The sequence below is a fragment of the Heterocephalus glaber genome, unplaced genomic scaffold (assembly GCF_053883595.1).
Source record: "Heterocephalus glaber isolate CG9 unplaced genomic scaffold, H.glaber_assembly_v1.0 deba00000331, whole genome shotgun sequence".
NCBI lineage: Eukaryota > Metazoa > Chordata > Mammalia > Rodentia > Bathyergidae > Heterocephalus > Heterocephalus glaber.
The window spans coordinates 23973768-23986876 of NW_028258142.1; the positions used below are offsets into that span (position 1 = coordinate 23973768).

A 13109-nucleotide genomic window follows, 5' to 3' on the forward strand; every position below is an offset into this window, starting at 1 on the left:
GCAAAGGACTGCAGAAAAGGTTAGACAATCTTCTGATCGTAACTCCTCTCACAGCTCAAATTGTGCCACAGAAGGACTCAATTTTCCCAGCTTCCAGTCCTCTTTGTGAAAGCCACTATCTTTTGTCACCTCCTCTCATCCCCCAGTAGGAAAATTTCCACTTGTCCAATATTCTGGCCATTAGCAATTTGAAATTTCACCCATGAGAGTGCTGCCTATAGAGACTGAGGAGATTCACAGTCCATTTATTGTACTCTTTGTTCTTTAAAAATCATTAGGTCATTTGCCTTGGTTCTTATTGCTGAAAGTGAATTGACCATTAGCAGAATATTAGCTGCTAAGTGGAATCTGTTGTAGAATATTCTCAAAGACCATTAGCTTTTCATGGGGGGGTGGGCAATTGATGTTTACTGTTTATTTTGTGGTTGAATTGCATGCTTCTCTCACTGAGGTTGCAAAACCTTTAAATAGCATTGAGAATAGTTTTTAAAAATCCACTTGAAAATGTACAAGCAACATGGAGTCATAGCTAGTGAATAAAAGAAAAAGCTTTATTTTACCCATGATCAGTCTGATGCATCTGCCTTACAGCTCAGTGTTTTATTCCCCTTCACTTGAGCTTCAGAGTTAGTTATAAATAATGTGCATCGGTTCAATTTCACCCTTAATGCAAATGTGAGTACTGGAACAAATATTTAAATAGTGCCAATCAGAGCTTTTTATCAAACCCCAAAGTAAACACAGCTTCTGAAAAGACTTTCTTCACTGTGAATGCTAGTCTGTCATCTAGCTTACAGGTCACAGGATTTTAACTTGCCCTCTGGCTTTGGCAAAGAGGAAACTGAGCCATAAGGCAGCTGGGTTTTGCTCATGGAGACTGGGTGATAGCACTGGATACAAATACAGGCCTCTGGCTGCTGGTGCTGTTTCCCCCACCTGTCCTCTCCAGCAGTACCCATTCCAGGGATGTGGGTGGTGCAGGAAAGGCTGAACCCCAAGACTTGCTCCCATTTCCTAGCCCAGCTTGGTGCTCTTGTAGAGGAAGAGAATTAAAGGAAACAAAGCCTCCCCTCTCACTGGCATCTAGGGGGAGATAAGAGTCTCTGTTCCTGGCTCAGGAGGAACAAGGTCTTTTGCTACCAAGAAGCAAAGCACAATGGGAGTCCAACATTACTTAAATGCTTCTCCCAAATACACCTCATCTGTCACCTCCAAAGCAAAGCCACCACCCTAGTCAGCCCACCTCCCACTCTTACCTGGTTCCTGCAACCATCTCCCACCTGGATTCCCATTCCCCAAAGCAGATCTTACAAAGCAGCTTAAAGAAACTTTCTAAAATCCATGTTTGATTACTCCCAGGAGTCACCCACCCAGGGCTTCAGAACAAAGCAAGCCTGTAATCCCAGCTACACAGAAGGCTGATGCAAGAGCATCACAAGTTCAAGGCCAGCCTAGGCAATTCAGCAAGATCCTGTCTCAAAGATAAAAAATTTAAAATTGTTTTTGTTTTGTTAAGGGGTGGAACGTAGAGCACTTGCCTAGCATGTGTGAAGTGCTCTGGATTCAATCACTTGGGCACTTGGGGGAGCTTGAGGGAGCTGGGGACAAGCCACAACACAACCTGAAGGACTCACAAGGCTTTTCGTGGTCTGACCGCTGCTCATTTCTTCAGCTTCATCTCTCACACTCCTCGACAGAAATTTCCAGCAGATCCTCTGGCCCCAGACCTCCACCAGTGGTCTTCTTGTCACTGTTCATTCTCCTTCTCTCTTCTACCACCTCTTGGTGGTAATGTCCCCCCCCCCCCCCCCCCGCACACACACACACTGTAAGTCCCAGGAGGACAGGGTAACATCTTTCTCAGTCTCTGTTGTATTTCTAGCTTTAGCATAATGTTTTGGGATTAAAAGATCCTTGATAAATGTAGGAAAACTAGGTGAAAAAAAATAAGTGGAATTCTACATGTTTTTGAAGCTCCGGATGGCATCCCCTCTAGGGAACTTTCTCACGATTCCGGAAGTCTGGGAGGCTCTGCCCATCACACCTTGCAGTCTTGTCCCTCCATCCTCAGCCTGGATCCAAGGCTCAGACAACCTGACAGTCTTCACTGGCTTATTTCCACTGCCCAGCACCAGGGCCCAGGTGTAGTTCATACTCAGTATTTGTCAAATAATACTGCATACCTAACTGTTCGGATTCCCACATTTAAACTAATCTGCTTCTGAACAGAGTGGAAGGCGGTTGCAGCGCCATTGTTACCATCCGTTTACTTCGTGTCCATTCAGTGCTGGGCAGTGCGATTAGCACGTCACGCACATCACCACACTGGCGTGGGAATGCACCTGAGGACACGTGCCAGGCCGATGATTTGTTCCTGCACACATTCAGACTTAAAACTTCATGGATGAAGCTGAGTTTGATTTGTTGAAATTCAAATTCGGGGTTGACAATAATGAAGTAGTAAGAGGAGGGAAATCATTAAAAAGCAGCGAACGCAAGATGGAAAGTGGGAATAACGTGAGACAGGGAGCCTACAAAGCTAACAGTGTTGGAGGGAATAAGGAGAAATAAAAGGACTTTAGATGAAGGTAAATCATTGATTAAAGGTCATCTCATTATATATATGTAACAAAATGCTTTTGGTATGCACTTTTTTTAGGAAAGGGGGAGCAATCTAGGCTGGGCGTGGCGGTGCATGCCTGTAATACCAGGACTCAGAGAGGCCACGGCGGGAGCATCTCAAGTATCAGCCAGACTTGAGCAATTTAACGACTTAATGAGACCTTGTAACAAAATAAAAACTAAAAAGTGCGCTGGGGATGTAGCTCAGTGTGAAGGTCTGAGTTTAATCCCAAGTACCATGGGTAGGGGGGATCTAGCCTACTTCCTGTCAGTGTAGGCACACTGGTGCTAAAAGACACTGCGGATTACTTGGACTTCTGCTGTCTGGCCTCACAATCCAGCCACCATTCTTATATTGTTTCTATGGGAAAATTGTGTTATGTACGCCAAATCAAAAAATACCACATGAGTTTTGGATTACAGCATGTTTTTATAAAATGGGCCTGCTGATTTTCAATTTCAAAAGGAAGGCTGTGGTTTCTGCCAATACTGCACTTAGTATAACACATTCCATTTTTTTTTTAAATAAACCATACAGCACAGTGAAATTAGATTCATTCTTTGCCTTGTAAGTATATTAAAATATGGAAGGCTTAGCCCTTGTTAAACTGTGATTTTCATGTTTATGAGTTATTCCTCTTTAGTTTTGAGTATTCTACCGTTTCTACAACAACGTGTTTCCTTGTTGGGATTGGAAAAACAATGTAACAAATGCTTTACATCTCGAGCTTCCTCACATATATTTTTATGTGTGTGTGTAGGTGCGTGATGCTGAGAATTAAAAGCAAGGCATGGTGCATACAAGGCAGGTGCTCTACCACTGAGCTACATCCCCAGCTACTTTCCTGTAACTTTAAAAAAAAAAATCATTGAAGTTGACAAATTCTATTTGGCACTGGAAGATTTTCTAAATCTTTCCTCTCTTAAGCCATGCTACAAACTACCCTCTTCATAGGCTAGAGTCATCTTTGAGTAAAAGATTGAGGAAGAACATAAGGACAGCAGGTGCCCTTTATTTGCACTTGATCTCATAAACTTTAATTCTTTTTCACCTGTTACCAACCACACCTGCAGGATATACTGGGGATAAATAAAGAGACATTCAGGGACAGAAGGGGCAATTGCACAATTTCAAAATCAAGGCTGCCTCTTTGGTGAGTCCACCCGGATACACATTTTTCTTTTCTTTCTCAATAGTTAATTCATTCGCATTGATCACTAATTCAAAAATATAAAATGCTTTATAGTGAAAGCTCTTTGTGGGTCCCTCATTTGCACAATTTTCATCTCCCCAGCCTTCACAGGCAACTAATTTTATTAGTTTCACATATATCTTCCGAGAGTTTCTTTAGGCAAATACAAGCATATATGACCTCATATAAATTTTAAGCTATGTATCATATCTGGTGGGAATGTATTTTCTTCCAGGAGCTTTTTCCTTCTTGGTATGAGAAAAAATAGTGAAACTTATATATCTGTATAAGCAACAGCAGCAGAGATAGCCAAGCCTACTAACTAGTGCTAGGAGTGAATAGGCACATAATTAGTTTAAAATATAACTCCAAAATGTAATTTGTTGTGCTTTAGCTGAATAAAAGAGCGTGCATCCATGAGTGAGAAGGTAAAATGTGGATGTGGAGGTGGTGGACTCTACACTATAGAAGCTCTTGGGCAGAAAGCTGTCTTAACACAGATCATGGCTATTTCTAAACTTTCTTGGATGATGGTAAATAGCCTTAAGTCATGGCTGAAAACTACGAAACTAGATTTACAAAGCAGGACTACCGCTACCTGATATAATCTCTGTAATAGACTCATCGACCCAACCTCGTTTTCTTGTGTGCAAATGTCACTGCCATTATCCTAGGTTTATTGAACTTTCCGCATTACAGTGCAGCTAGTGAGTTGGAAGAGAACTCAGACTTCCAGGAGGTCTAAAAAGGCAGTTGGAAACCAGTCATAGAAGAGCCTCATGGGAATCTGCAAAAGTTATTAGAATTTGGCAATCACCTTCTTTCTTTCAATATACCTGAAAACAAGTATACTGAACAGCCGAATAGATGTGTACAGTATTGTTTTGCATATATCTATTAATTTATAGGTTCCATTTTAAAAGCCTACTACAATATCTTTAAACAATCTACTCTATGGGAAACATTTGTCTTATTCATTTTATTACCTATCTGTATTTATTATATACTATATATTATATATTATTTTGTATATATGTACTATAGATATTTATGAACATTTAAGACAAAGTTGCAGGGGTCTGGAGTGTGGCTCAGTGGTAGAGCTTGTACTTAGCATGTCTGAGACCCTGAGTTCAATCTTTAGCCCCAAAACAAAAAACAGTACTAATTCCTAGAAGAGATTTTACTCCCCACAAATTAGGTTATATGTTGGCAGATAGGGTAGCTCTGGTCTGTAAGAAGGGCAACATTCCTAAGAATGTATGGAGGGTGAGGAGCAATGATTTCACAGAGCTAACAGAATAAGAAAGGAACCAGGCTAAGTCTTGTGGCAAGACCTATAAACAGGTAGAGAGGGTGAGTGGTAGATGCTGAAAGATATTGCAGGATCCCTTTGACATATGTACCAGGATTAATTTGTACCCTGTACTGAAAATATTCATAGTTTCCAGCTTTTGAAAGGAAAGGCTAAATCTGGGTTCAAAATGAAAGAGAATGCTAAACTTCTTGGAAAATGTGATCAAGCAAACCAGTGGAGAGAAGAGAAGGGAAGGCAGAAGCTAACAATGTCATTGAAAAGAAAGCTCTGAATAGATTTGATTCTCAAATGAGTATAGGAGAGTTTACACATTTGAATAATTTTTATACCAAAAAAGTCCTTGAAGGCCTCATATTTATAATGAACATGCTGCCTCTGTGTAAGTCAGAGTGTACTAAACTCTTAAGGCAGGCAGTGGGCTGGGCTGCCATGGATGCAAAGTAGGATTCAGCTAAAATATTTTATGCTTTGAGATGCAAATGAAATAAGCTGGAACTCTGTGGCACTGGGCTGTGGAGTGGGTGTGGTGCAGCCCTCTCAGCCTCTGCTGGCAGCAGTCTGCAGTAAACACTCAATCGCCTCTTTTGAATTAGACTCTTTCATAAGTTCTACAGTGGGTACCTGACCATCACTCCCCAGAAGAAACCACCACATCCTTCCCTCCATCCTTTACCCAAATATTACTTGGACGGGACACTGGGCTGTCATAAGTGTTACTGAGGGCGATGAAGCAAATGAGAAGTGGTGATTGTATGATGAAACAAATGAGGGGTTGGGGTGTGTCATAGTCTATCATGTACAAAGCCCTAGGTTCCATCCCAGAACTGGGAAAACCAACAATAACAAAAACAAGTATCTGTTATACTGGATACTTGTTCCCTCAAAATTCATGTCTACCGAGGACCTCAGAGTGTGACTTCATTGGGAAAAGAGGTCTTTGGAGATATAATTAACTAAGGTGATGTACTGAGTTAGGGTTGAAATCAAACCCAATGCCTGATGTCCTTGCCGGAAGACTATTTGAAGACTCTAGGGGAAGAAGACCACAGAGGCACACCTGTAGAAGTTAAAGACCACAGCTACAATCCAGGGAGTGCCAAGGGTTGTGGCAACCAATCTCAGCTAAGAGAGACAAGAAACAGATTATTCCTCTGAGTCTCCCAAAGGAACCAGATCTGCCCACACCTTGATTGCAGATTTCTGGCTCAGGAGCTGTGAGAAAACAAATTTCTGTTTTAAGCCATCCAATTTGTGGCACTTTGTTATAGAAGACCTAGTGTAACCAGGTTCTGGGGTTCCGAGGTCTCCCTTTAGAGTGTTTTCTAGGTTCTTTCTATTCTGAACAAAGAATTGGACAAGACAAGCACAAAGGTATGCGAGTTTTACATTTAATAAAGGTAGAAAAAGAAACATATTCTGCAGAGCAAGTGCAAGCTGATTAAAAGGAGGAAAAGAAGTACACTGACAATTTTGATGTGTTTCTTTCTAGTTATTTTGCCCTACACAAGATGTTATGTATAGCCATATTGCACATACTACTTTTGTTTCCTGATTTTTACCTAGTGCGATTAGCTTTGTGTAGACTGTGTAATGTTTGAATGCATAATTTCAATTATATGTTTTATCAAGAGAATGCACCATATTTTACTCAATGATGATTTATGAATGTTTTCCTGTGCCTGCATATATTTAACATGCACAATGGCTGGTGCAGTCTTGGTACACTCTGTGAGTGTTTGTTCCTACTGCAGAAGTTAAGATTCTAGAGATGGAAATGAGCTTCCCTAGCTTCCCACCAATTCCATTTATTACTAACTGTGTGACCTTGGGCACATCGCTGACCCTCTGTGTGCTTCCAGCTTCCCATACATAAAATACATGAAAGGGGAAGAAAAGTCTACTTCCCAAGTTGTTTTGAACTCCTGAAACAAGTTAATATCTTTTTAGACCAAAACTCTTAAGGACAAAGCGTTTCTAAAATAAAGAGTTTATTGACTTTTGATTTTTTACTGATGTCAATCAATAAATGGACCAGGTCTTGGGACAAGTTTCCTCAACTTCCAGCAGCAAGGCTAGATAGCAATTGGGAAAATTTCTACTGGTCCTAGAGCTAAGAGTATTTTTTATAAAATGTGGAGAAGGAAAGCATAAGCTGTTTACAATGAACTGTAGACAGACAAGAAGCATCTGGCTCTCCCCTTTATTTTCCCTGTAATGGTAGGAGGGAGGTGTGGTTTGGCAGACAGCTGTCATGTCCCCTACCCATCAGCCTCCATTCCTAAGAATGGACTGGGACAACTTGCCTCCGTGTCCTCCAGGTTACTTCATGGTCATTCTCTGGGCTGCTCTAAGAGGAAGTACAGCTCAGCTGTCAACCATGGCACCCCGATCCCACTTCCATTGCACCAGGTGCTGCTGTTCCGTGAAGAAGTGGAGGGGAAGCCACCTTCAGTGTAGCAAAGATCAGGGAGGAATCGGCCTGATATTAACATCCCCAACTTCCCCAAGCCCCGATAAGCTAGGGTTAATACAGCTAGCCCCCCATTTCTGAGGAGTCGAGACATCTGTAAATCAAAATCTTCAGGAGCTTGTGTCTTCTGATGTTCCATATAACTGCCACCATGACATCTGAGACTGTCCTGGACACCCCGCATTTGCTCCAGAACACATCTACTCCAACCATAGCAGGCTTGAACTTGAACCAAGCCATAGACTTGAATTTGGACCAACCAGGAACCTCCAATTAGAAGGCTAACATTTAGACCAATTTGGCCCAATAGGCAGGCTTGAATTTGGACCAATCAGCAAGCGCGAATTTGGACCACCCACAGGCCTACAGCTACTAAACAAGCAGCACTCTCTGTACATTTCTTGGGCGGGTCTAGTCAGGATCAGTCTTGTTTACTGATTGTCCTGTGCTGTAGCACAATTTCTAATCAAATAAATCCTTGCTCCAGTGCTCCTGTAAATCTGCTTGTGTTTAGATAATGTGGGCTCTGTTCTTGTAAATCCACTTATCCAGAATAGTGTGGCCAGAGGCCCTTAGAAGAAAGCTATAAACTCTTCACCCTGAAAAGCTCCAGAGACCAGCAGCCCATGAAGATCCACGTCAAAGACCAGTAACCAGCAGAGTTGACTGAAGGCATCTGGCACAGGCAGACCTGCAGCCAGCAGGGTTTACCAACAGCATCTGACATAAATCGGTAACAGCAAGCAGTATCAGGGCTCAGGGCTGTACCACTATAAGGGCTGCCAGCCACTGGCAGTCAAGGCCCAGGGTCACTAGCAGAGCTGCCCTTTGCCACTTCATTATTTCTTATCTGAACGAACAAAAGAGCCCCCAGCTGATTGGTGACAAACCTACATTGCCTACACAAGAGGGGTGGGATAATGCAAAGCAAGGAAACTTCAGTAGAAGGACAGCGCATAAGGAGGCATAACTGTTCCTTCTGGACTGGCTGGGGTTCATAGTCTGGCATGTTTATAAGTAAACAAGGTGCAGGGGACCTCTTGGTCTTCTATGATGGCATTTAACTCAAGGTTACAACATGTAGTCGAGACTGTGAAGTGGGCTAGGGATAGAATTCAGAGGTAGAGCATGTGCTTAGCATATGTGAGGCTCTGAGTTTGATTTAAAAACAAAAAAGAATATTGGCTTTTCTTGTAGCTAGCAACTAACTTCCCTTCCCTCTTCCCCGATCCTTCCTCTGACCCTTGTAATTAACTTTAGGACATCTCAAAATCTGTCTTTTATCATTCTCTATAGCATTGGTTCATAGGGAGCATTTTGTAAGTTAAAAATATATTAATAAAATTTATTCAGGCAATTAACCATGGTGGTACATGCCTGTAATCCTAGCTACTCAGGAGTTGGACTCAGGAGGATTGTAAGTTCAAAGGAAATTTAGTGAGATCTTGTCTCAAATTTTTAAAAAATATAAAATGAAAAAAGTTGAGGGTATAACTCAGTAGTAGTATGTTTGCCTAGCCTGCACAAGGATCTGGTTTCCATTCCTAGAAATGAAATAATGCCCACCTCCTTTTTTTAATTCAGTATGTCTACTAGATGTTAGGTTCTTTGGAAAATACCCATATAAATTAGACAAATCTTATACCCCCAAGAGAGACAACATATTAAAAATGCATGCAGTCCGATGCAGGCCCAGCTTGTGCTGTCAAAATGGGCGAATTCGTGAAACCTGGGAAAGTGGTGCTGGTCCTGGCTGGATGCTACTCTGGACCCAAAGCTGTCATCATGAAGAACATCAAGAAGGGCACCTCCAATCATCCCTACAGCCATGCCCTGGTGGCCAGGATTGATCACTATCCCCGCAAAGTGACAGACACCATGGGCAAGAAGAAAATTGCCAAGAGGTCAAAATCAAGTCTTTTGTGAAGGCTTATAACTACAATCACCTCTTGCCCACAAGGTGATCTATGGACATCCCCTTGGACAAGACTGCAGTCAACAAGCACGTCTTCAGAGACCTGGCCCTGAAGCGCAAGGCTCACTGGGAGGCCAAGGTCAAGTTCGAGGAGAGATACAAGACAGGCAAGAAGAAGTGGTTCTTCCACAAGCTTCAGTTGTTAGGTGTTTTTTGTTTCCATCATTAAAAAAATTTTTTTAAATGCAAGCAGCAAATTATGATCCAAGTAAAACATTACAATAAATTGGGGTTGGAATACAGACTGTAGGCTATATTTGGTTCTATAGGTGATCTGGTTCTCATCCAATTCAGTTTGCAACCAGAGTTGTGGAGAGAATCAAGTTCATGAACCAAGGCACCACTGTGTCTCAGGCACTGTACTACACACCTTATCTGCATTCACTCACTAAATTCTCACAGGTCTGGTAAATACTAAAAATAGCTACTTCTGTAGCATTGACAGTGTGCCAAGTTTTTTCTAAGCCACACACATATGTACATTTTCCCTTCATCATCACCCTATGAGATAAGGACTATAGTTGTCACTCCCATTTTACAGATTCAGACAGCTGAGGCATGAAAGGCTGCATAATTTTCCCAAAGTTACTTGGCTGGCAAATGACAGAGCTGGTTTCATATTTTGAACCCGCACTGTCCTCCCTTGCTTCTGTGCATACTTGTCACTTCCTGTCCAACAGAAGAGGAATCAGAGATGTGAGAGGCTACATAGATTCACCACTGTTACCCAGTGAGGAAGGAGAAGAGGTCAGCATTCAAATACTAATTTGAACTTTGGAAAAAAGTCAAGGCATCGTTCTCTAATTATTATTATTATGGTCAAGAAATTCATCATAAAATTTATTGTCTTAACTGTTTTTAAGGGTATAGTTTAGTGTGTTAAAGATGTTCACATTATTGGGAAGCATCTTCAGAATTTTTTCATTGTGTAAATCTGAAGCCTTATATTCATTAAATATCAACTTCCCTTCTAGCTCCCCCCAACCCCCTAATAACCAGCATCCTGCTTTCTACCTCTGCTTGTAAGATTGACCTCTCTAGATACCCCATGTAAGTAGAATCATAATTTTTGGCCCTTTGTGACTTGTTTATTTCACTTAGCGTAATGACCTCAAGGTTCATCCATGTTGTAGCATGCGACAGAATTTCTTCCATTTTAAGACTGAACAATATGCAATTGTATGGATATACAAATCCAAGTGTCTTTGACCCAAGACACTGGACGGTCACAGTTTACTGCCTTCCACAATATCTTCCAGCACCTTCTCTCGTGCACAGTAGCATCTCCATCCATCATGCATTCTTAACACCATCAATCGTGATTATTGTTAGAAGATATTTCATGTGCTCTCCTTTTAGTGCATATAAAATACACTCCACCATATCTGGCCTTATACATCTAGCACTTTCTTGCATTGTTGCTATAACATTCTGTCTGTGACAAAGAAGATCTAAAATATACAGATGAACAATTGAATTTTTGTGACAATGCAGATTGACTAGTCATAGCTTTCTGGAGCATGGTGTTGAGCAAGAGCCAGAGGTTCAGTTTAGGCTCAGAGCCAAGTGTGACATTTGTCACCAGTTCAAGAGGACGGGTGGCAACATTAGGCAGTCAGTCAGATGCCTCTCCCTCATCTAGGGTGACCACCCATTACATGGATTGTCCCAGCCCGCGGGTAAGTCAACGGAGACCCTAGAGGGGGGGTGAGAATGACAAAGGACAGGGGACATGAGAGATGAAGACAAGACAGGTTTCTGATCAAGTCTCGTTTATTGTGGAAGCTGCTACAGCATATATACCGTAGGGCTAGAGGGAGGGAGCAAGGGGAGGGTACTGGGGCTACTTCCTTGTTGCCGGGTAGACTTGCAGCAGGCTTAGACATGCCCGTAAAAGGCACTCAAGAGTACTAGCGGGGGGGGGGGGACAAGGCCCCCCACAGGTCCTCCCTTTAAAATTATAATTATAAGAAAGGCGTCAGGAGAGCCAAGCCTGCGGGGGCTGAGCCTGTCTTGGGTCAGAGCAACATACGTGTCTGCACCGTGCACCTTACCCGTCATCAGTTAACCAGAGAATCAAGGCTCTGGCACCTGTCTTAGGCGGCACACGAGGGCTCTCTCATTGCATGGCACGCTTGCTCAGTTGCCCGTCATTGGCTTGCCAGCCCACTCACCAGGTGGGGAGAGAACACTTCGCCACGGCAAGGACCTAATCAACGGTCTGGCATTCGTCCTGGTCAGCCATTGCCAATCTATGATAGTAGACCTGTATGGGTGCTGTTTTTATTGTCTCTACCCGGGCTCTAAGGAAGGCCATGATTTTGTTGTATATTATGGGCCCCAAGGAAATGAGCAGAAGTAAACCCAATAAGGGTCCCAGCAAAGGGAGGAGATAAGGGAGGAAACCACTGAGGCCAGTCCAGAGGGGATTTTGGGAGAATTCTTGTTGTTGTCTGTTTAGATCTTCCTGAAGTTCGCGAATTTTTTTCCTGACGATCTCAGATTTATTGGCATAGAAACAACAATGTTCATTTAGGGCTATGTAAATCCCTCCTTGTTTCGCTGTGAGGAGGTCCAGGCCCCTTCTATTTTGAAGGACCACCTCAGCCAGAGAATCGATCTGATCTTGTATATCTGTAAGAGTGTTGGAGAGAGCTTGAACATCATTAATCAACTGGTTGGATAATTTGGCATAGGAGTGTAACACCACCCCGACGCCAGCAGAGCCAGTGGCAAGGGTGCCAGACACCCCTAGCCCCACGAGCAAGGGGACCAGTGAGACGGCCCTTTTATGTCGCCCAGCGATATAGTCAAAGCTGGGCAAGGGCACTGGCTCATCTCCAGGAATAAGGGAGATGTCCAGGAGGACAGTCGCCACCACGCACAGCCCAGTCCAATTAGTGGGGAGGGAGGTGAATGCCAAGCTCCCTCCACAGATGAGCACGTGACCCGGGGCAGGGAAAATGGCGGCAGGGCCATTAAGCACTACCGAGCAGAGAGAGAAATTTTGGACTCCAACAGGTATATCAAAGCTATTGTTGTGGCCCGAATTTAGATAACAAACTGAGGCATTGAACTGTACTGGCTGGACCCTGAAGGGCAGAGAAAAACTGCAATTGTAACTAGAACTGTTGGCATAGTCAGTTTGGTTGACAACTGGCAAGGCGAGGGGCAGGGGTGTGCCAAGGGTCAAGCATAGCCAACAATCTGCAGCAAAGGCTGGGTTAGATGTATTGATCAAATGATAAGTGGCCTCCAGGACACTCAGGGTTTGGGCGTCAGAGCCTGGGCCTCGAGGTTTGGGAAGGGCCAGTGGATGATAATTTAGGGAGGGGTACATCTCTTGGATGATAGTCTCCAGTTGTTTTGTATTTGCTCTTCCCTGAGCTGATCTGAAGGCCTGCCACCATCAGATACATGAATTGGGGCCTGTGGTGGCCAGGAACAGCAACAGACCATGCAACAGATTCAGGGATGTCATCTTTTTAACCTGTAAGCAAAATTTCGTCCTGCGATGTAAACAAGGCTGGG

The 13109-nt window shown here is 43.1% G+C and overlaps 1 pseudogene; it reads left to right on the top strand.

Annotated features, from left to right (window-relative positions):
- Positions 1-9313: 9313 nt before the first annotated feature.
- Positions 9314-9815, top strand: LOC147830060 (large ribosomal subunit protein eL27 pseudogene; annotated as a pseudogene).
- The last annotated feature ends 3294 nt before the right edge of the window (positions 9816-13109 follow it).